Here is a 25,865-nt window from a genome sequence, read left to right as displayed (position 1 = left end):
TACAAATAATAATTATTAACAAAGGGGAATAATTAGCATGGGGAAATATAACACAGGAGAGACTAAAGTAGTAAGTAACAATATGTAAAATCATATGGATAACTGAAGCTACAACATTCTAATGTTCTTGTAGTGGTCGTGACCATCACAGACACAATGGCTCCTTTCAGACTGTGAAGTCAGCACACAAGCATGCTTTGTTTTACTGTGCTCTGCTTTACTGTGTCTCAGAGACACTGGGCTTCTTACAGACTGAAGCCTGTGGTACCCTGGACAAACCAGGCGGTTGGCCTCATTTTTCCAACAGCAACGGGCTCACTTCTCATCTCTGTCACAGTTTGGTAATTCTTCGATGTTTCCAACTTTCCATTATTGTTACGTTTCTTACGGTAGTCTGTGATCAGTGAGTGATCTTTGATGATGTTACTCTTGTAATTGTTTTGGGGTGCCAAGAACTGGGCCCATATAAAACAGGAAACTTAATCAATAAATGTTACATGTGATCTGACGCCAACTGGCTGTTCCCACATCTCTCATCTTTATCTCAGACCCTTCATTCCCTGAGACACAACAATATTGAAATTAGGCCAATTAGTAATTGTGTAGTGTCCTCTAAGGGTTCAAGTGAAAGGAAAAGTCATGAGGCTCTCACTTTAAATGAAAAGCCAGAAATAATCAAGCTCTGCAAGGAAGGCATGTCAAAGGCCTAGAAGGTCAAAACACAGGCCTCTTGCATGAAATAGTTGGAAAAGTTGTGAATGCAAAGGAAAAGTTCTTGAAGGAAATTAAGAGTGCTGCTCCAGGGAACACATAAATGATAAGACAGCGAGACAGTCTTATTGATGATACAGAGAAAGTTTCAGAGGCTGGGACAGACCAGACTAGCTACACACAACACTCTCTAAAGGCAAAGTCTACTCCAGAGCCAAGTCCTAACTCTTCAATTCTATGACGCCCTGAGAGAGGCAAGGAAGCTGCAAAAGAAAAGTGGGGCTAGCAAAGGCTGGCTCAGGAGGTTTAAGGAAAGAAGCTGTAGCAGCCAAGTGTTGATACAAAAGTTGCAGCAGTTTATCCAGAAGATCTAGCTAACATAATAATGAAGATGTCTACAAAAACAAGAAATTTTCAATGTAGACAAAACAGTCTCCTGTTGGGAAGAAGAAGATGTGACTACACTGCTGCAATTTTATAGTATTTTAACAGATGGTGAATTGTTTCTTAATAGACAAGCAAAGAAAGTGGTTTCTTGAAATCCACTCCAGGAGATCTGTGAATATTGTTGAAATAACAATAAAGGATTTAGAATGTTACATCAGTTCAGTTGAGTCGCTCAGTTGTGTCTGACTCTTTGCAATCACATGAACGGCAACACACCCAAATAGATGTCCTTTTCATTATAGGGGACTGGAATGCAAAAGTAGGAAGTCAAGAAACACCTGGAGTAACAGGCAAATTTGGCCTTGGAATATGGAATGAAGCAGGGCAAAGACTAATAGAGTTTTGCCAAGAAAATGCACTGGTCATAGCAAACACCCTTTTCCAACAACACAAGAGAAGACTCTATACATGGACATCACCAGATGTTCAACACCGAAATCAGATTGATTATATTCTTTGCAGCCAAAGATGGAGAAGCTCTATACAGTCAGCAAAAACAAGACCAGGAGCTGACTGTGGCTCAGATCATGAACTCCTTATTGTCAAATTCAGACTTAAATTGAAGAAAGTAGGGAAAACCACTAGACCATTCAGGTATGACCTAAATCAAATCCCTTATGATTATACAGTGGAAGTGAGAAATAGATTTAAGGACCTAGATCTGATAGATAGAGTGCCTGATGAACTATGGAATGAGGTTCGTGACACTGTACAGGAGAAAGGGATCAACACCATCCCCATGGAAAAGAAATGCAAAAAAGCAAAATGGCTGTCTGGGGAGGCCTTACAAATAGCTGTGAAAAGAAGAGAAGTGAAAAGCAAAGGAGAAAAGGAAAGATATAAACATCTGAATGCAGAGTTCCAAAGAATAGCAAGAAGAGATAAGAAAGCCTTCCTCAGCGATCAATGCAAAGAAATAGAGGAAAACAACAGAATGGGAAAGACTAGAGATCTCTTCAAGAAAATCAGAGATACCAAAGGAATATTTTATGCAAAGACGGGCTCGATAAAGGACAGAAATGGTATGGACCTAACAGAAGCAGAAGATATTAAGAAGAGATGGCAAGAACACACAGAAGAACTGTACAAAAAAGATCTTCACAACCCAGATAATCAGGATGGTGTGATCACTGACCTAGAGCCAGACATCCTGGAATGTGAAGTCAAGTGGGCCTTAGAAAGCATCTCTATAAACAAAGCTACTGGAGGTAATAGAATTCCAGTTGAGCTATTTCAAATCCTGAAAGATGATGCTGTGAAAGTGCTGCACTCAATATGCCAGCACATTTGGAAAACTCAGCAGTGGCCACAGACTGGAAAAGGTCAGTTTTCATTCCAATCCCAAAGAAAGGCAATGCCAAAGAATGCTCAAACTACCGCACAATTGCACTCATTTCACACGCTAGTAAAGTGATGCTCAAAATTCTCCAAGCCAGGCTTCAGCAATATGTGAACCGTGAACTTCCTGATGTTCAAGCTGGTTTTAGAAAAGGCAGAGGAACCAGAGATCAAATTGCCAACATCTGCTGGATCATAGAAAAGGCAAGAGAGTTCCAGAAAAACATCTATTTCTGCTTTATTGCCTATGCCAAAGCCTTTGACTGTGTGGATCACAATAAACTGTGGAAAATTCTGAAAGAGATGGCAATACCAGACCACCTGATCAGCCTCTTGAGAAATTTGTATGCAGGTCAGGAAGCAACAGTTAGAACTGGACATGGAACAACAGACTGGTTCCAAATAGGAAAAGGAGTACGTCAAGGCTGTATATTGTCACCCTGTTTATTTAACTTATATGCAGAGTACATCATGAGAAACACTGGACTGGAAGACGCACAAGCTGGAATCAAGATTGCCGGGAGAAATATCAGGAACCTCAGATATGCAGATGACACCACCCTTAGGGCAGAAAGTAAAGAGGAACTAAAAAGCCTCTTGATGAAGGTGAAAGTGGAGAGTGAAAAAGTTGGCTTAAAGCTCAACATTCAAAAAACAAAGATCATGGCATCTGGTCCCACCACTTCATGGGAAATAGATGGGGAAACAGTGGAAACAGTGTCAGACTTTATTTTTCTGGGCTCCAAAATCACTGCAGATGGTGACTGCAGCCATGAAATTAAAAGATGCTTACTCCTTGGAAGGAAAGTTATGACCAACCTAGACAGCATATTCAAAAGCAGAGACATGACTTTGCCAACAAAGGTCCATCTAGTCAAGGCTATGGTTTTTCCTGTGGTCATGTATGGATGTGAGAGTTGGACTGTGAAGAAGGCTGAGCGCCGAAGAATTGATGCTTTTGAACTGTGGTGTTGGAGAAGACTCTTGAGAGTCCCTTGGACTGCAAGGAGATCCAACTAGTCCATTCTAAAGGAGTTCAGCCCTGGGATTTCTTTGGAAGGAATGATGCTAAAGCTGAAACTCCAGTACTTTGGCCACCTCATGCAAAAAGTTGACTCATTGGCAAAGACTCTGATGCTGGGAGGGATTGGGGGCAAGAGGAGAAGGGGACAACAGAAGATGAGATGGCTGGATGGCATCACTGACTCAGTGGACATGAGTCTGAGTGAACTCTGGGAGTTGGTGATGGTCAGGGAGGCCTGGAATGCTGCGATTCATGGGGTTGCAAAGAGTCGGACACGACTGAGCAACTGATCTGATCTGAACTGTAGCACGCCAGGCCTCCCTGTCCATCACCAACTCCTGGAGTCCACCCAAACCCATGTCCCTTGAGTCAGTGATGCCATCCAACCATCTTATCCTCTGTCGTCCCCTTCTCCTCCTGCCCTCAATCTTGCCCAGCATCTGGATCTTTTCCAATGAGTCAGTTCTTCCTATCAGGTGACCAAAGTATTGGAGTTTCAGCTTCACCGTCAGTCCTTCCAAGGAACACCCAGGACTAATCTCCTTTAGGATGGACTGGCTGGATCTCCTTGCAGGATTTGAGAGGTTTTCAGTTTTGAAAGTAGTTTTATTCTGTGTAAAATGGTACTAAACAGCATTGCATGTTACAGAGAAATCATTTGTGAAATGAAGGGTCAATTGCTGCAACAAACTTCACTGCTCTCTTATTAAGACTCACAGTAGCCCAACTCCAGCAACCACCACACTGATCAGTGAGCAGCCGTCAACACTGAGGCAAGATCCTCTACCAGCTATGAAACTACGATTCACTGGAGGCTTAGGTAGCAATTCGCGTTTTTAACAATAAAGTAGTTTTAAATAAAGATATGTACTTTTTTTAGACATAATGGTATTTATAGCACCCTTGCCAGGTTGCAGTGTAATGTAGACATAACCTTTATGTGCACTAGGAAACCAAAACGCTCCTGTGGCTGACTTTGTTGTGGTGGTCTGCAATGAACCCAGGATATCTCCAAGGTACTCTTGTGTAAGTTAAAAATTTCTGGGTAACAGCCCTTCAAAGAATAGATATAAAATATATATAACTCTTAGACCACTGGAAAAATGAAATGAGGAAATCTAAATCATTTAAATAGAAGACAGGGAAGAAGGGAAAAAAGTAAAGCGAAATTATGATAGAAATACACAGCAAGAAAAGAGAAATAAAACTATATCAGCACTTATAATTACAGATTTAAGTCACCACTTAAAAGACAGAAACTCTCTGGATCAAAAACAAAATCCAGTTATATATTATTTACAAAAGACACATATGAAACATAATGACAAAGAAATATTGAAAGTAAAGAGATGGAAAAAGATATATTAGACCAACACTAACCAACAGAAAGCTGGAGTATCCTTATCAATAGCAGCAAAATTAACTTTAAGGCTAAAAAAATAATTAAAATTATGCATAGTCACTATAAAATAATGGGCTTCCCTGGTGGCACTAGTGGTAAAGAACATGCCTATCAATGCAGGAGACAAAAGAGATGCGGGTTTCATCCCTGGGTCAGGAAACTCCCCTGCAGAAGGGAATGGCAGCCCACTCCAGGATTCTTAACTGGAGAATCCCATGGACAGAGGAGCCTGGTGGGCTACAGTCTATGGGGTCACAAAGAGTCAGACACAATTGAAGTGATTTAGCACACATGTGCATACCACATAATAATAAAAGGCATATTTCACTAGGAAACAACACTAATCCAAGACTAATATACTCTACTCAAAAAATTTTGAAGTGACTTAAATTACATAAAACGAAAATGCTGAGAGCTCTAAGAAGAAATGGACAAATTTGCAAACGTATCTCTTTTATAGCTGACTGATCAAGCAGGAAAATAACTGGTGAAGCTATGGAAGATAAGCATGATGTTCATGAAAATAAATAAAACCTGACATCTAACACTTAAGAGAATGACTACATAGTCTTTACAGGTATCTGAGGCAAATTTACAGAAATTAACCAAATAATAGGTCACATAGCAAATCTCAAAAGCCACAGAAATAAAGCCATATATGTCTTCTTGTCCTACCTGAAAGCAATAAAACTAAAAATCATTTACAAAAAGAAAACTCAAAAATTCTATACACATGAAAACTTAAGAACCCCATTTCTAAATAATTCATGGCCCAAGGGAAAAAGCACAATGAAGTAAAAATGCTATCTACTGTAACTTATGAGATACATCTAAAGCTGTTCTTCAAAATTAAGTTTTACTTCCCTAAAATGGGGAAGGAAATAGCTACCCAAGTCCAAGAAACCCAAAGAGTTCCAAACAGGATAAACCCAAGGCGAAACACCCCAAGACACATATCAATCAAATTAACGAAGATCAAACACAAAGTACAAATATTAAAAGCAGCAAGGGAAAAACAACAAATAACACACAAGGGGATTCCCATAAGGATAACAGCTGATCCTTAATAGAAACTCTTCAGGCCAGAAGGGAATGGCAGGACATACTTAAAGTGATCAAAGAGAAAAACCTACAACCCAGATTACTGTACCCAGCAAGGATCTCACTCAAATATAAAGGAGAAATCAAAAGCTTTACAGACAAGCAAAGGCTGAGAGAATTCAGCACCACCAAACCAGCTCTTCAACAAATGCTAAAGGATCTGCTCTAGGCAGGAAACACAGAAAAGGTTTATAAACTCAAACCCAAAACATCAAAGTAAGTGGCAATGGGATACTTATCAATAATTACCTTAAACGTAAATGGGTTGAATGCCCCAACCAAAAGATAAAGACTGGTTGAATGGATACAAAAACAAGACCCCTCTATATGTTGTCTACCAGAGACCCACCTCAAAACAAGGGACACATACAGACTGAGAGTAAAGGGCTGGAAAAAGATATTTCACAGAAATCGGGACCAGAAGAAAGCAGGAGTAGCAATATTCATATCAGATAAAATAGACTTGAAACTAAAGGCTGTGAAAAGAGACAAAGAAGGACACTACATAATGATCAAAGGATCAATCCAAAAAGAAAATATAATAATTATAAATACATATACACCCGACCTGCCTCTTGAGAAACCTATATGCAGGTCAGGAAGCAACAGTTAGAACTGGACATGGAACAACAGACTGGTTCCAAATAGGAAAAGGAGTACATCAAGGCTGTATATTCTCACCCTGCTTATTTAACTTATTGCAGAGTACATCATGAGAAACACTGGACTGGAAGAAACACAAGCTGGAATCAAGATTGCAGGGAGAAATATTAATAACCTCAGATATGCAGATGATATAACCCTTATGGCAGAAAGTGAAGAGGAACTAAAAAGCCTGTTGACGATAATGAAAGAGGAGAGTGAAAAAGTTGGCTTAAAGCTCAACATTCAGAAAATGAAGATCATGGCATCTGGTCCCATCACTTCATGGCAGATAGATGGGGAAACAGTGGAAACAGTGTCAGACTTTATTTTTGGGGGCTCCAAAAATCACTGCAGATGGTGACTGCAGCCATGAAATTAAAAGACGCTTACTCCTTGGAAGGAAAGTTATGACCAACCTAGACAGCATATTCAAAAGCAGAGACATGACTTTGCCAACAAAGGTCCGTCTAGTCAAGGCTATGGTTTTTCCTGTGGTCGTGTATGGATGTGAGAGTTGGACTGTGAAGAAAGCTGAGCACCGAAGAATTGATGCTTTTGAACTGTGGTGCTGGAGAAGACTCTTGAGAGTCCCTTGGACTGCAAGGAGATCCAACCAGTCCATTCTAAAGGAGATCAGCCCTGGGATTTCTTTGGAAGGAATGATGCTAAAGCTGAAACTCCAGTACTTTGGCCACCTGATGCGAAGGGTTGACTCATTGGCAAACACTCTGATGCTGGGAGGGATTGGGGGCAAGAGGAGAAGGGGACGACAGAAAATGAGATGGCTGGATGGCATCACTGCCTCGATGGACGTGAGTCTGAGTGAACTCCAGGAGTTGGTGATGGACAGGGAGGCCTGGCGTGCTGCGATTCATGGGGTCGCAAAGAGTCGGACACGACTGAGCAACTGATCTGATCTGATATATAGAAAACTATAAAACACTGATGAAAGAAATCTGAGGACACAAATAGACGGAGAAGTATACCATGTTCATGGATCGGAAGAATCAATATAGTGAAAACGAGTATACTACCCAAAGCAATCTATAGATTCAATGCAATCCCTATCAAGCTACCAACACTATTTTTCAGAGAACTAGAACAAATAATTTCACAATTTGTATGGAAATACAAAAAACCTCAGATAGCCAAAGCAATCTTGAGAAAGAAGAATGGAGCTGGAGGAACCTACCTGCCTGACTTCAGGCTATACTACAAAGCTACAGTGATCAAGACAGTACGGTACTGGCACAAAGACAGAAATACAGATCAATGGAACAAAATAGAAAGCCCAGTGATAAATCCACACACCTATGGACACCTTATGTTTGACAAAGGAGGCAAGAATATACAATGGAGAAAAGACAATCTCTTTAACAAGTGGTGCTGGGAAATCTGGTCAACCACTTGTAAAAGAATGAAACTGGACCACTTTCTAACACCATACACAAAAGTAAACTCAAAATGGATTAAAGATCTAAACGTAAGGCCAGAAACTATAAAACTCCTAGAGGAGAACATAGGCAAAACACTCTCTGACATACATCACAGCAGGATACTCTATGATCCACCTCCCAGAGTAATGGAAATAAAAGCAAAAATAAACAAATGGGACCTAATTAAACTTAAAAGCTTTTGCACAACGAAGGAAAGTATAAGCAAGGTGAAAAGACAGCCTTCAGAATGGGAGAAAATAATAGCAAATGAAGCAACAGACAAAAAATTAATCTCAAAAATATATAAGCAGCTCCTGCAGCTCAATTCCAGGAAAATAAACGACCCAATCAAAAAAATGGGCCAAAGAACTAAACAGACATTTCTCCAAAGAAAACATACAGATGGCTAAGAAACATATGAAAAGATGCTCAACATCACTGATTATCAGAGAAATGCAAATCAAAACCACAATGAGGTACCATCTCACGCCGGTCAGAATGGCTGCTATCAAAAAGTCTACAAACAATAAATGCTGGAGAGGGTAAGGAGAAAAGGGAACCCTCTTACACTGTTGGTGGGAGTGCAAACTAGAACAGCCGCTATGGAGAACAGTGTGGAGATTCCTTAAAAAACTAGAAATAGAACTGCCATACAACCCAGCAATCCCACTGCTGGGCATACACCCCAAGGAAACCGGAATTGAAAGAGAAATGTGTACGCCAGTGTTCATTGCAGCACTGTTTACAAAAGCCAGGACATGGAAGCAACCTAGTTGTCCAACATCAGACAAATTGATAAGAAAGTTGTAGTACATATACATAATGGAATATTACTCAGCCATTAAAAATAATGCATTTGAATCAGTTCTAATGAGGTGGATGAAACTGGAAGGTATTATACACAGTGAAATAAGTCAGAAAGATAAACACCAATACAGTATCAGATTAGATCAGTCGCTCAGTCATGTTCGACTCTTTGCGACCCCATGAATCGTAGCATGCCAGGCCTTCCTGTCCATCACCAACTCCCGGAGTTCACTCAGACTCACGTCCATTGAGTCAATGATGCCATCCAGCCATCTCATCCTCTGTCGTCCCCTTGTCCTCTTGCCCCCAATCCCTCCCAGTATCAGAGTCTTTTCCAATGAGTCAACTCTTCGCATGAGGTGGCCAGAGTACTGGAGTTTCAGCTTTAGCATCATTCCTTCCAAAGAAATCCCAGGGCTGATATACTAACGCATATATATGGAATATAGAAAGATGGTAATGATGACCCTATATGAGAGACAGCAAAATAGACACAAATGTAAAGAACAGTCTTTTGGACTCCGTGGGAGAAGACAACGGTGGGATGATTTGAGAGGGTAGCGTTGAAACATGTATATTATCATATGTGAAACAGATAGCCAGTCCAGGTTTGATGCATGAGACAGGGTGCTCAGGGCTGGTGCACTGGGATGACCCTGAGGGATGGGATGGGGAGGGAGGTGGGAAGGGGGTTCAGGATGGGGAACACATGTACACCCATGGCTGATTCATGTCAATGTATGGAAAAAACCACTACAATACTGTAAAGGAATTAGCCTCCAAATAAACTAATTAAAAAAAAAAAAAATCTAATACATGTAAAAAGAGGTGGCAAGAATACACAGAAGAACTGTAAAAAAAGATCTTCATGACCCAGATAATCATGATGGTGTGACCACTGACCTAGAGCCAGACATCCTGGAATGTGAAGTCAAGAGGGCCTTAGAAAGCATCACTATGAACAAAGCTAGTGGAGGTGATGGAATTCCAGGTAAGCTATTTCAAATCCTGAAAGATGATGCTGTGAAATGGCTGCACTCAATATGCCAGCAAATTGGAAAACTCAGCAGTGGCCACAGGACTGGAAAAGGTCAGTTTTCATTCCAATCCAAAGAAAAGCAATGCCAAAGAATGCTCAAACTACCGCACAATTGCACTCATCTCACACGCTAGTAAGGTAATGCTCAAAACTCTCCATGACACGCTTCAGCAATACGTGAACCGTGAACTTCCTGATGTTCGAGCTGGTTTTAGAAAAGGCAGAGGAACCAGAGATCAAATTGCCAATATCCGCTGGATCATGGAAAAAGCAAGAGAGTTCCAGAAAAACATCTATTTCTGCTTTATTGACTATGCCAAAGCCTTTGACTGTGTGGATCACAATAAACTGTAGAAAATTCTTCAAGAGATGGGAATACCAGACCACCTGACCTGCCTCTTGAGAAATCTGTATGCAGGTCAGGAAGCAACAGTTACAACTGGACATGGAACAACAGACTGGTTCCAAACAGGAAAAGGAGTTCGTCAAGGCTGTATATTGTCACCCTGCTTATTTAATTATATGCAGAATACATCATGAGAAACGCTGGACTGGAAGAAACACAAACTGGAATCAAGATTGCCGGGAGAAATATCAATAACCTCAGATATGCAGATGACACCACCCTTATGGCAGAAAGTGAAGAGGAACTAAAAAGCCTCTTGATGAAGGTGAAAGTGGAGAGTGAAAAAGTTGGCTTAAAGCTCAACATTCAGAAAACAAAGATCATGGCATCCAGTCCCATCACTTGATGGCAAATAGATGGGGAAACAGTGGAAACAGTGTCAGACTTTATTTTTGGGGGCTCCAAAAATCACTGCAGACGGTGACTGCAGCCATTAAATTAAAAGACGCTTACTCCTTGGAAGGAAAGTTATGACCAACCTAGACAGCGTATTCAAAAGCAGAGACATGACTTTGCCAACAAAGGTCCGTCTAGTCAAGGCTATGGTTTTTCCTGTGGTCATGTATGGATGTGAGAGTTGGACTGTGAAGAAGGCTGAGTGCCGAAGAATTGATGCTTTTGAACTGTGGTGCTGGAGAAGACTCTTGAGAGTCCCTTGGACTGCAAGGAGATCCAACCAGTCCATTCTGAAGGAGATCAGCCCTGGGATTTCTTTGGAAAGAATGATGCTAAAGCTGAAACTCCAGTACTTTGGCCACCTCATGCAAAGAGTTGACTCATTGGCAGACTCTGATGCTGGGAGGGATTGGGGGCAGGAGGAGAAGGGGACGAGAGAGGATGAGATGGCTGGATGGCATCACTGACTCGATGGATGTGCGTCTACGTGAACTCCGGGAGTTGGTGATGGACAGGAGGCCTGGTGTGCTGAGATTCATGGGGTCGCGAAGAGTCCGACACGACTGAGCGACTGAACTAACTAAAAGAAAACAGATAATATCTTAGTGCGTTGAGACAGGAATATGTTTCATTTTGAAAGATTCAAAGAAAACATCGGCCTAATTTTAAACCCAAAGGAACTAGGAAAAGAACAAACTGAACCACAAGTTAGCAGAAGGAAAAAATAATAACAAAGACTAAAGCAGAAATAAATGAAACAGAAGAACAACAAAAAAATTAACAAAACTTTTTTAGAGTTAGTTTTCTGAAAATATCAACAAACTGACAAACTCTCAGATTAAGAAAAAATGAGAGAAGATTCAGCTAAAGTCAGAAATTAAAGAGAAGGCCTTAGGAGAAACTAAATCATATATCAATAAGTTGAATAATTTTAGAATGGATAAATTTATAGAAACATACAATCTACCAGTACTGAAATATGAAGAAATAGAAAATTTGAACAGACCCATAATCAGTAAGGACACTGAATCAAAAGTCTCCCAACAAAGAAAAGCACAGCCACCCACAAGATGGCTTAATTGGGCAATTCTTAAAAAACATCTAGAAGAGTACTGGGATCATTCCTCCTCACACTTTCCCTAAAAAAACTGAAAACAACACTTTCAAACTAATTTTATGAGTTAAGCATTACCCTGAAACCAAAGCCAGAGAAAGATACTACCAAAAAAAAAAAAGAAAATTATAGTCCAATATTTCTGATGGAAACTGATATAAACTCAACAAAGTGCTAGCAAACTGAATTCAGCAGCACATAAAAAGGATTATACACCATTATCAAGTAAGATCTTAGAATGCAAGAATGGTTCAAGATTCAAAAATCAATCCATGTAATACACCACATTAACAGAAGGAAGGACAAAAACCACACGATCATCTCAACTGATACAGAAAAAGTATTTGACAAAATTCAATAACCTTTCATGATTAAAAAAAAAAAAAACCCACTAACAACACGCTAGGAATAGAACGAAACCACTTCAACATAACAAAGCCACATTAAGAGCCCACAGCAAATATCACACTTAACCGTGAAAACCCGAAGGCTTTCCTCTCAGATCGGAAACAAGGCAAGGCTGCTTCCTCTCAGCACTTCTAGTCAACACAGCACCAAAAGTCTGACCCAGAGCAGTCAGGCAAGAAAAAGAAATAAAAGACATCTAAATCGGAAAGGAAGAAGTAGAACTGTATCTGCTTCCGGATAATATGATCTTATATGGAAAAAACCCTAAAGAGTGCACACACAAAAATCCCATTAGAATAAGAGAAGCCAGCAATATTACAGTGTACAAAGATCAACACACAGAAATCAGTTATGTTTCTATGTACTAACAATGAAGTTTTCCAAAAGGCAACTGGAGGGGATCTCATTTTAATGAGCATCTAAAATAATAAAATACTTAGAAATTAACTTGACCAAGGGGTCAAAAGACTTGGACCATTAAAATTACAAAACATTATGAAAGAAATGTAAAAAGACACAAATAAATGGAAAGATACTTCATCCTGGCAGACTGGAAGACAATGTTGTTAAAATATCCACAGTACCCAGATCTATAGAGTCAACATAATTCCCATCAATATCCCAATAACATTTTTGCAGAAATATTAATATTTAAAAAATCTTAAAATTCATATGTAATCTCAGAGGACCCTTAAAAGCCAAAACAATCTTGAAAAAGAAGGAACAAACTTGGAGGTCTCATACTTCTTGATTTCAAAACACATTACAAAACTACAGCAATCAAAGCATTTTTGACTTAAATAAAGACAAACATACAGACCAATGGAACAGAAGAGAGAGCTCAGAAATAAATCTCTAGGCACATGGTCAAATGATCTTTGCAAGGATGCCTATGGGAAAAGGACAGTCTCTTCAACAAATGATGCTGGGCAAGCTGGGTGTTCATAAACACAGAAAAAGGAAGTTGGGTCCTCCCTCAATCTAGATACAAAAACTAACTCAAAATGAATTTAAGATCAAAATGTAAAACCTAAAATTATAAAGCTCCTAGAAGAAAACAGAGGCAAGGCCTCATGACGTTGGGTGTGGCAGTGATTTCCTGGATCTGACATCAAAAGCACAAGCAGCAAAGGCAAAAACAGACAAATTGGGCTGACATTAAAATAGGAAACCTCCTTGCATCAAAGGAAACAAGCAAAGTAAAAACGACAACCTACGGAATAGGAGAAAAAATCTGCAAATCATGTATCTGATAGGGTGTTAATATCCAGAATATATAAATAACTCTGACAACTCAACAACAAAAAAGTAAATAAATCTGATTAAAAAGTAGGCAAAGGACTTCAACAGACATTCATTCAATGATGATATACAAACGGCTAAGAGCATATGTAAAGATGCCACTATTATAGAAATACATTAAATCTACAATGAGATATCTCTTCATATTCATGAGGAGTGCCAGGATCAAAATGCAGAAATAACAAGTACAGGTGAGAACGTGGAGAAGCTGGACCCTTGTGCGCTGCGGATAGGAATGCAAAATGGTGCAGCTGCAATGGAAAACAGTATGCAGGGTCCTCAAAAGACTGAAAATAGAACCGTTACAAGAGCCAGCGCTCCACGTCTGGGCACACATGCAGAGGAACTGAGAGCACGATGTCAGTGAGACACCTGCACACCACGTGCACTGCAGAGTTCCCCACAACAGCCAGTGAGTGGAAGTGACTCGTGTCCATCAGAGGATGAATGGATAAGCAAAACATGGTACATACATAGAATGACATATTATTCAGTCTTAACAAGGAAGGAAATTCTGTCACACGCCACAACATGGATGAACACTGAGGACATTACCCTAACTGAAGTCAGCTAGTCACAAAAGAGAAATACTGAATGATCCCACTTTTATCAGGCATCTAAAATAGTCAAACTCAGAGAGAGAGAAAGACGAATGGTGGTGGCTGTTGGAGATTAGGAGGAGGGGAAAACAGGGAGTTGTTCAATGGGTACAGAATTCAGTTCTGCAAGCTGAAAAAGTTCTAGGGATCTGTTGCATAAAATGTGAACAGTCAACACACTGACCTGTACACTTACAAGTGGTTAAGATGGCAATATTTTTAAAATTTTTAAATTGGAGGATAATTGCTTTACAGGATTCTGTGGTGTTCTGTCAGACCTCAACAAGAATCAGCCACAGGCACACCCATGTCCCCTCCCTCCCGGACCCCCTCCCATCTTCTCCTGCCCCAGACTGCAGCCTGAGCTCCCGGAGTCGTACAGCAGGTTCCCATTCCATCTGTTTCACACACGGGCCCGTACATTTCCACGTTACTCCCTCCTCCCATGTCCGTAGGTCTGTTCTCTATGTCTGTTTCTCCACTGCTGCCCTGAAAATAAATTCATCAGTGCCATCTTTTTAGATTCCATATACTACTACTACTACTACTAAGTGGCTTTAGTCGTGTCCGACTCTGTGCGACCCCATAGACGCCAGCTCACCAGGCTCCCCAATCCCTGGGATTCTCCAGGCAAGAACACTGGAGTGGGTTGCCATTTCCTTCTCCAGTGCATGAAAGTGAAAAATGAAAGGGAAGTCGCTCAGTCGTGTCCGACTCTTCGCGACCCCATGGACTGCAGCCTACCAGGCTCCTCCGTCCATGGGATTTTCCAAGCAAGAGTACTGGAGTGGGGTGCCATTGCCGTCTCCAAGATTCCATATATGTCAGTATATGATATTTATATTTCTCTTTCTGTAAGATGGTAATTTTTATGTTATGTGTATTTTGCCACAATTTAAAACCTTTTTAAAGATTCAAAACATGTAAATCTTAAGAGATGGGTAAATTTGATTATATTAAAATGTCAAATCTGATAATGGCAAAAACATCATTAACCACAGTTGAAGACAAGTAAAAACTTTGAAAGAAATTCACAAAATACATAATTATCGAGGATGAGTAGTTAGAATAGTTAAAGGACTCCAACAAACCAGTAACATTAGAAAATCACTGCAACACTGTGTTAGAGAACACACAGAAACCTAAACTTGTCTCAGAGGCAGAACGGATAAATAACTAGATAATTCATATAAAAGAACATTACACAGCAGCTAAAATATATGAAACAGATTCTTATTTATCAACTTGTATAAATTTTAAAAACAAGTCAAGTAAAAACAATTCACAATGCGACACGCCTTTTATGTATACTTTAGAAACACAAGCTGCGAGTACATACTGTTTATAGGTGTAACACATTATACAAAGTGAGGGCGCTAAACCAGCTTCAATTCAGTCACCAGCCACTCTTTGCCTGTACCTGTTCTGCTAAGTGTGGTTTTTAACAAACTCTTTTTCCCACATTTGTGGCTGACAATATGTCTACTCCCAGCCTCTCCCACCTTGGGTTTAAACTGAGCCAGTGTTCCATTTTCAGTTCTGTCTCACTTGATCTAACAACAGGATTTGATCTGGCTGGTCATTTTCATCCCTGAAACACTTTTTCACTTAGCTTCTGAGACAATGCACATGCCTGTTTTCTTCCCAAACTCCTCGTCCCTTTTTCTCCGTCTTCTTTGCTCATTCCTCTTGCGCTTACGACTCTCTTAACGATGCAACAGCTCAGAGTTTAAACCTTTGTTGTTTTCTTTTCTATTTATACTGACACTATAGGCATTCTCATTCTTTTCATGATTCTAAATACTACTTATATACTGCCAAATCCCAAATTCATGTCTTTAGATGAGACTTCTCTCCCAAATTCCAGATTCATATGCCCTGGTGGTGGTGGTGGTGGTTTAGTTGCTAAGTCGTGTCTGACTCTTGTGACCCCATGGACTGTAGCCCACCAGGCTCCTCTGTCCATGAGATTCTCCAGGCAAGAATACTGGACTGGGTTGCCATTTCCTTCTCCATCATATGCCCTACTGTCTATTAAACATCTCTGTAGGTCTAACAGACATCTCAGACTCAGCTGGTTCAACTGCACTCTACCCACCCAACACCTCTCCATCAGCATATTGAAAGTGAAATGCGGGGAGCGAGCTCCGCCCCTGGCAAAGGTCATGAGGAAGGAGGCTTGACATATGCAAAGGCGGGATCAAGCCTCAGGAGTCTCCCTGGAAATTCTCGAGCAATCTACCCCCAAAACCAGAGTCTGCCTACTTTCTGCTTTGTGCTTTCACCTGTCCCCCACTACCTCTCTCTGAAAAAAGAGTTAGCTTACAGCTCCAGTTAATAATTCCTGGGTGTGACAGTGTTTCAACCTACAAACTCCTTTGGAAATCCTCCAGCCTGCCTGAATAGGTTTTTCCGGCCACATGTGATTGCTCAGAGCCTCCAAACTGTGAGAGGCATGAGATGTTCTAAACTGTCTAAATACAAATTCCTTTGAGCAGTTAAAAGATTGATTAGAAATTGTATTGGTGAAGGGATTCTCACTTGTTGGGCCAATGTTTGCTGCTAAGTCTCCATATCCTTACCTGCTGTGTCCCTGGCAGTGTATTGATTAATATAATTGGTGTAAATAGTAGCTTTAATGTTTGTAACCTGGGACCCTTGAGTTAATTCTTTTTCTTGTTATAGCCCACCACACCTTTGCTCTGTAGAAATGCAACTTTAATACTTTTTGGAGGCTGGCTCCTGACTTTAGAATAATCACCTTTAGAGGAAAAGGCCTCCGGGCCAGAAGATGATGCAAATCACCTAAACTTTTGCATATGATAAGTTTGCAGGAAGAAAGCCTGGCTTACTGCATGACTCTACCCCTTCCCCCATTATCCTCTATGCATAACTTAAGGTATAAAAACTACTTTGGAAAATAAAGTGCGGGCCTTGTTCACCGAAACTTGGTCTCCCCATGTCGTTCTTTCTCTCACCTTCTGGCTGAATTATTCAGCCTCTTTTCTCCACTGAATTTCCTCACTGAGCTATCCTTATTCTATTACTCTTTATATCCTTAATTAACGTTTAATTAAGCAGTTGTTTCCTGATCCTCGCCGACGCCGTCCCCGCTTCGAATTCCCTGGATCCACCGGGGCTGGACCCCGGCAGTGAAAGTCACTCAGTCATGTCCAACTCTTTGTGACCCCATGGACTACACAGTCCATGGGATTCTCCAGGCCAGAATACTGGAGTGGATAGCCTATCTCTTTTCCAGCAGATCTTCCTGACCCAGGAATCGAACTGGGGTCTCCTACATTGCAGGCGGATTCTTCACCAGCTGAGCTACCAGGGAAGTCTTCATCAGTGTATCAGCTGATGGCAACTTCACCCTTCCAGTGATTCTGGCCAAAAACCCTGGCACGACCTTAGATTCTTCCTGCTCTCACATACTCTACTTCCAGGCCATCAAGGAATCTCAGCACTAATATCAAACTAGACTGTAAAATCTGACTACATCATACAACCTACTCTGCTACCCTATGGTCTAAATCAAAGCCATCTCTTGCTGGGGTTAATGCAACAGCTTCCTAACTGATCTCCATGTTTCTAGGGACTTGTCCCACCACAGGATTATCATGCTTGGCAAAGAGAATTACCTTTCTTAGAGAACTCAGGCCATGTCATCTTCCACTCAAAGCTCCCAGTGACACGTGCTTCACTGGGAGGAGCCACAGTCCTTACAACAGGCCCCCGTGCCAGGCAAGACCTGCACAGCCACAGCCCTTCCTCCAGATGACCGTCCCATGTCCTCCTTTCCCACGACTCTTTCCTCACTCACTCGACACACCCACACACACCTCCTCCTGTTCACAAACAACCCAGGCATATACCCACCTGAGGGTCTTACCACTGGCTGACCGCATTACCTGGAGGCCTCTTTCCTGGATATTGACACAGCTCGCGTTCCCACTTCCTTCCCCTCTGGCTCCACTGCCGCCTTCTCGGCGAGGCCTCTCCTGCTTCACCTGATTTAAAAGGCCAGGCTCCGCTCACCCTGCTCCTTCCTGCTTCTCCTGCTGCACTTGTCCTCCGGTAACTTACCACTATTTAACACATCCATACATATTCTACTTGTCTACTTGTTGTCATCTGCCTCCCTAAGGGAGAAGTTTTTGCCTATTTTGCTAATTTGCTGGATTCCAACACCTAGATAGAACAGTGCCTGGATCTCAGAAGATCTTCAATCAATACTTGCTGAGTGAGTGGGAAAAAATATATATATATTAAAAATGTCCATAACTGCATATGTGAATAGTTGGTGCACAGATTCTGCTGTATCATCTTCTGTATTTTTATTACATTTTAAATATTATATAGTATAAAAATTTTTAATGAAATTTGAAAAATACAAATATTTATTAATCACATTTATGCAATGTTAATATTCCAGGGTGTCTTTTTGCTAAATTCCCCTCAGGGGTTTGAAAGTCCCTGACATTTAGAAAATAGATGAAAGTAACTTATTTTTATATATATATATAAATATATATATATATATTTATATCTATAGATTAATATATCCTATACTAATATAGGATAATAATTTGACTAAATAGTTTTCAAGTAAATGAAGAGTAGGGATGGGACCCAGGTCTCCTGCACTGCAGGCAGTGTACCATTTGAGTCACCAGGGAAGCATGTTTCAACACAGTTTGAACAAACAGAATATACAATAGAAGTTTCTCTGAAAAGAATCTCAACTCAAAAGTTGTCCCCACTAGCCCTGTGATGTAATTTTACACAAAACCTGTCTACTCAAGCTGTGCACTGAACCTGCCTTAAGATAAGAAATAGTACTGTGAATAAATCTTACCTGAGCCAATAAATTTCCACCGTAAAAAAAGTTATTAAGGGACCTGTGAGGCAGACACCTGAGGAAAAAGCCATCTGTGTCTCCCTCCCCCTTCTCCCATCTGAGGGCAGGGTACCTGCTCTGACATCTGATGGAAAAAAACCTTTACAAAGGTTCGCTTTACAAACCTGTAAAAAACCTTCACAGAGCTAAAGCTTGCATTTTCGTACCTGAATACTGTGTACTATTGTTTGACCAGAGGAAACACTGGGGCCACAAGAACACTCTGGTTTATAGGTCTCCTATTTTCCCAGCACATCCATCTCAATATATACCTTAAAATAACTAAAATTATCCAAGAGTCACAGAGGTTGGCAAATGACTACAGGACTCACTGACAGAGACTTAACAGGCTCCTTGGGAGCACACACAGAGGGAAGGAATCATGGCTGGACGCCACTGCAGGCCCGTCGGGAGGGGACACTAAATTCCGCCTGGGGAGCTGCCCGTCTGCCCCTCACGCAGAGCGGCTCCTGATGAACCCTGAACCTCATCCAGGCATCCTGGGATCCGCACGGTGTAACAGCAGAATTCCGAAAGTGACATAATTAACTAGGTGCTTATCAGAGAAAGAGGTCATTTAAAACTTTGCTACAAATAAGGATATTGAGGGAGAATAATGTACAATTCTCATTCGTATGTTTTGATTTTGCTCACAGTAATCGGAAATCTAAATACGTACGTGCCTCTTTAAGTGGAAACTGGTATTTATATCGTGGTTTACACTTTGGAAAGTATTTCCATGAGCATTACCTCACTGTGTCCAGATGAAAACCATATACATTACATATGACAAATACTATTTTATAGACGAAGAAATGAAGACTGAGGGGGGCTACTGACTGACCCGACATGACAGAGCCGGGAAGCAGAGCCCGAGAAAGATCCTTGGACTGCAATATGCACTCTTTCCACCACACTAAAAATGCCTCTTCTATGTTCAAAGAATTAATTAATGAATAACATTATCTGAACTGGGCAAAGATTACATTTTTCTATTTTCTGGAAAAAAAAAAATCTATAGAACTTTTTAATAGCTACCATGGTTCAGTTCAGTTCAGTTGCTCAGTCGTGTCCGACTCTTTGTGACCCCATGAACCGCAGCACGCCAGGCCTCCCTGTCCATCACCAACTCCCAGAGTTCACTCAGACTCACGTCCATCGAGTCAGTGATGCCATCCAGCCATCTCATCCTCTCTCGTCCCCTTCTCCTCTTGCCCCCAATCCCTCCCAGCATCAGAGTCTTTTCCAATGAGTCAACTCTTCGCATGAGGTGGCCAAAGTACTGAAGTTTCAGCTTTAGCATCATTCTTTCCAAAGAAATCCCAGGGCTGATCTCCTTCAGAATGGACTGGTTGGATCTCCTTGCAGTCCAAGGGACTCTCAAGAGCCTTCTCCAACACCACAGTTCAAAAGCATCAATTCTTCGGCACTCAGCTTTCTTCACAGTCCAACTCTCACATCCATACATGACCACAGGAAAAACCATAGCCTTGACTAGATGAACCTTTGTTGGCAAAGTCATGTCTCTGCTTTTGAATATGCTGTCTAGGTTGGTCATAACTTTCCTTCCAAGGAGTAAGCGTCTTTTCTTTTTTTTCTTTTTTTTTTAATTTTATTTTTAATCTTTACATAATTGTATTAGTTTTGCCAAATATCAAAATGAATCCGCCACAGGTATACATGTGTTCCCCATCCTGAACCCTCCTCCTTCCTCCCTCCCCATACCATCCCTCTGGGTCGTCCCAGTGCACTAGTCCCAAGCATCCAGTATCGTGCATCGAACCTGGACTGGCAACTCGTTTCTTACATGATATTTTACATGTTTCAATGTCATTCTCCCAAATCTTCCCACCCTCTCCCTCTCCCACAGAGTCCATAAGACTGTTCTATACATCAGTGTCTCTTTTGCTGTCTCGTACACCGGGTTATTGTTACCATCTTTCTAAATTCCATATATATGCGTTAGTATACTGTATTTATGTTTTTCCTTCTGGCTTACTTCACTCTGTATAATAGGCTCCAGTTTCATCCACCTCATTAGAACTGATTCAAATGTATTCTTTTTAATGGCTGAGTAAATACTCTTTTAATTTAATGGCTGCAGTCACCATCTGCAGTGATTTTGGAGCCCCAAAAAATAAAGTCTGACACTGTTTCCACTGTTTCCCCATCTATTTCCCATGAAGTGGTGGGACCAGATGCCATGATCTTAGTTTTCTGAATGTTGAGCTTTAAGCCAACTTTTTCACTCTCCTCTTTCACTTTCATCAAGAGGCTTTTTAGTTCCTCTTCACTTTCTGCTCTAAGGGTGGAGTGATCTGTATATCTGAGGTTATTGATATTTCTCCCGGAAATCTTGATTCCAGCTTGTGCTTCTTCCAGCCCAGTGTTTCTCATGATGTACTCTGCATATAAGTTAAATAAGCAGGGTGACAGTATACAGCCTTTTCCTATTTGGAACCAGTCTGTTGTTCCATGTCCAGCTACCATGGTAGTGAGTTATAATTAACTTAGATACTTCTGTTTTAAATGTCAGGATGTCATTTTTCTTCCGGTTTTATTTATCTACCTGAGGATTCATGTTAATAATCTGTTGTGAATCTTTCAAATGCTCAATATTAAATTATGAAAACATAGAATGCATATACCATATTTAAGTATAGTGTAATTAATACACATGAATATATTGCCTTGACATTATTTTGTTATAAACAGGTAAGAACAGATGCCCTTTTTAGAAAAATGCCTTTAAAGTCTTCAATGTTAAAAACCATGTATTCACTACCTAGCAGGCTGACTCATAGTAAGAACTGGAAAAATGTTTGCTGAACTGCATCCTTAAAAAAATCCTATGATAAGCATATATTAACATGCAGATATTTAGAAATATCTTTTTTTTCTTTTCAGATTTTCAAGGGATTTATCAAATTCTGTGTTGAGAAAACATATCAGTAAAAGAACCAAGTTTGTAAATTGTTCATTATCATATGAAATATTGTTAAGGCTTCTAAAATAAATCAATTTTATCCACTATACAATTTAGTTAGCAACCTGCAATCTAGAAATAATTATATGACGTAGTGATGAATACCTCTAAAATCTAGGCTCACGAGGGCAGGAATTTGTTATGTTCACTACTGTACTTCCAGAGTCCAGCACAATGCCTGGCACACAGCAGTACTCACCAAATACTTGTTGAATATTAAATTAATAAACACAGAAGGATTCCCCAGCAGTCCAGTGTTTAACACTCGGTGCTACCACTGCAGAGGATTCAATCCCTGGTGGGGGAATTAAGACCCCCCACGCCACACGGTGCAGCCAGCAACGAACAGAAAACAACTATACAGACAAGTCAGTAGCACGCCACGAAAAGAAACTTCAAACATGTCGAAAAAGTAACTTCCTGGGTGGGAGTGGGAGGGAGGTTCCAGAGGGAGGGACATGAGAATTCCTACGGCTGACTCATGTTGATGTATGGCAGAAACCAATACAATTTTGTAAAGCAATTATCTTCCAATCAAAAATAAATAAAATCAAGAAATAAAAAGACTTGTCAAACAAAGTAAAATCCTGAAAATTAAACAGAAAAATACATTTCCTAGGTCCAGTGAAAGCAGAATTTGTAATACATGAAACTGTGATAAACCAAAAGAGAAGTAGGTTTGGGTAGGGGAATGGTGATTCAGTTTTAGAAATGCTGAGCTTACACGATCTAGGAGAGAGTTAGGGGAGACACACCAGCGGGAGGTCATGCATACTGAGGAAGCAAGGCGGGGAGCGCAGAGTTGCAGCGGCCAGGCTGAGAGGCGATGTCCAGCTCCACACCACCAGGCAGTCAAGTCAGCTGAGGACTCGACAATACCCAGAGTGCAGGTCAGCACCGGCCGAGGCAAGAACAGGGTCAGTCAACTGGTGGGAGGTGCGAGTCACACTGGAGTAGGTTAGGGAGTGAGTGACAGGCAGGCGTTTGTACAAATACTGACAAAGGAAAACACAAGACCAGAGCTGAAAGGGAATGTGCGATTCTGGGACTGTTCGCCGTTTACCACTCAGTCCTCTCCCGTTTAAAAACTTAAGACAGGAGAGACTAGGCTTAAATGGTGATGGGAACCGTCCAAGTGGAAGAAGAAAAAGGGAGAAAAGGAGAGGGATCAGTCAGAGACAAAGATGCATAACCTCTCTGTAAACTGTCAACCAAGGAGGAAACCCTTCAAAGTGAAGCTTACGCTGAAAACCAAGGAGGTAGCAGAGGAACACACAAAACAGCTCATTCCAAGAAAGATGGTACTTTGACATGTCAGGCTGACACATGAAACCAAAAAGGAATGCTAGCTAACTGAAACAGAAATCGCTGGATGGGAATGTTCTCGAGGTGTAAAAGGTCCAGACAGGGAAACCTGCTGAGCAGATGCAGGTGGAATCAGGAGAACACAGGGTCATTACATCGAGTTTTAATAGGCTCGTTCGATTGAGGTTTAGGGGACTCAGAAAAAGAAGCTTCCTCCTTGAGCCCTGAGAATTAAACCTAAAGCCTAGCAGAGTGGTATCGTCCTCTTCAGCTAAGAGCAAGAGTAAGCCGGTCGTCTGAGGGGAAAAGACAATAACACATAACTACACAAAATGCAGCTAGGCTGCAATTGGTGAATAACCAGAGAATCCATAAATTACTTCTCCACTTCAGACTGAATCCCATTATTTCATTTTTGGACCTAAACAACCAAAGCTTCAAACACTGACATCCAGTAAGAATTCCCTTCATTCCCTTGAGGAGTAGCTGTTGACACGTCCAGCAAAAAACATAGCCTCCCTTGTGAAAAGTGACACAGCTGATTCAGTTACTCAGCAGCTCTGACTCATCTGTATTAAAGCCCAGTAACTCTGATCATGCTTGATTTTTATTTATTTTTGCTTTGGTTTCTAACAAAAAGGGCCAAGTCTGTTTCTGCCATCTGCCAAATGACCAGAAGCGCAGAAGCACATGTCCAGAAACACAGGATTCACTTTCATCGTTGTATCACCAGAGCCTGAAGACTAGCAGATAGAAGGCTCTCCACAAATAGATGGAGTGAATGAGTAAATACATGAACGGTTCCACAGAGAGAGGAAAGAGTGATCACCAGATCTCTCTGTGCGGGGAGAGGGGGGTCCTCTGTCTTCACATGCCAGGATCCTCTGCTGGTCTACTGAAGTCACCAGAGCCCTTCTCAGAATGTTTCTGAATATACGGTAGGACAGAGCAAACTAAGACAAACACCGAAACCAAAACAGAAAGACAAAGTGCGACACCGTCTGGAACATGCTTCTGTGGCTGAGGCTGTGGTCAAGCCTCAGGTGTCACTCGGGAGGTCTGGGCGGACCACCTCACGGGCAGAACCCCAGGCGCCAGCACCTGCAGACTGCTGTTCCAAGAGAGGGGTCCTGCCCACTCTTGTCTCAGAGTGCGGGGGCAGCAGAGGCCACAGCAGTCCCACGGTGAGGGTCCGTCCTCCAGCTGCCTCCTGGAGTAGCCGGTGTCCTCGCCCTCCCCCGTGGCCCTTGTCCCCGAGTCCACAGTCTGCCTGTTTAGCCTTCACAGCTCTCCACGAGGATCAGGAGGGCAAGGCCTTCTGTGCAGTAGTGCAGACACGGGGTTTTGGAGGGGAGGTATCTGTTTCTTACAATAGATCCTCTTGTGTCCTGCACGCCTGTGATGAGGACTAATCCCTGAGCCTTTCTGGGGGCTAGAGGTGCAGATCAGCCTGCTTTGGGGCTTCTCCTTGTCGCTGGCTTAGGACTCAGATGCTTCAGGGGTGGCAACTGATGATGACTAGTGTTTCTGCTGTCCACTTCCCAGAATCTGGTTGCTGTTTTCCTCCCGCCTCCTCCCACATTTTTTTCTTCTACAAAAGAGGGTTTATTGGGAATCAACAAAGAATGGCAATTTGGGATCCACATCTCTAGTGAGCCACAAGAAAATCCTCAGGGAGAGTGTAGAACAGATCGTGTTAATTGAGGGAAAAGGCAGTTTTGAGGGCTACGGCGAACCAGTGTCCATAGCTTTTCACCGGCTGGATCATGAGCCTTTCACTGGCTGAGTTCTTGCTAAGAAAACAGACGCATCTCCTCCTTCCCCTTGGTCTTTGTTTAGAACTCCCCTTTGGCCTCCTAACAGGACTTAACTGAGGTTCTTGGTTTGTTTGTTTCCCCAAGATTTCCCCTTTCTGAGTCAGACCCTTCTCTGAAAGCACCACTGATCCGTCAGGTTTCCATTTCAGTGATCCTCTCTCCCTTCTGCATGCACACCCAATTCACTCCTTTTCTTTTACTTGTAGGGGAACCTGGGGGGCTGCCGTCTATGGGGTCACACAGAGTCGGACACGACTGAAGCGACTTAGCAGCAGCAGCAGGGTTTAGGGAGGCAACAACCATGAACATATTTCATCCGTCACTTTTTTTAAGTTGCTTCTAAAATTTTAAACAAGAAAAATTTGATAAACCAAACTTTGAAGTAAATTCCCCAAAAGTTCATCTCATCTGCTTTATAACTATGATTTTCCTATCAAAGATAATGAATATATTGTTATATCCTCAAGTTCATGAAGGTAGAGACCATTTCCCCTTAATCTGTCACTGTATTATCCAATACCTAGCATAGTAGAGGAGGTCAAGAAAAATTTATTCATAAGTGATTGAATGAGATAGGTATGATTAAAAAAAAAACTGGGATCCTTTGTTTTCATACTTTTAGTACTTATCTAATTCACCTAAGACTGTTTTGGAAATATTCTAAAAAGTAAACAATCAGAAA

General features: G+C 41.4%; 1 protein-coding gene across 5 annotated transcripts in view; it reads right to left on the bottom strand.

The window, feature by feature from the left end:
- Nucleotides 1–25,865, bottom strand: part of RPS6KA5 (ribosomal protein S6 kinase A5) — a 200,529-nt gene that overhangs the window by 57,385 nt on the left and 117,279 nt on the right. The window lies entirely within an intron of this gene.

Source organism: Bos mutus, chromosome 10 (genome assembly GCF_027580195.1).
Source record: "Bos mutus isolate GX-2022 chromosome 10, NWIPB_WYAK_1.1, whole genome shotgun sequence".
NCBI lineage: Eukaryota > Metazoa > Chordata > Mammalia > Artiodactyla > Bovidae > Bos > Bos mutus.
This window is presented reverse-complemented; position numbering and strand designations above follow the sequence as displayed.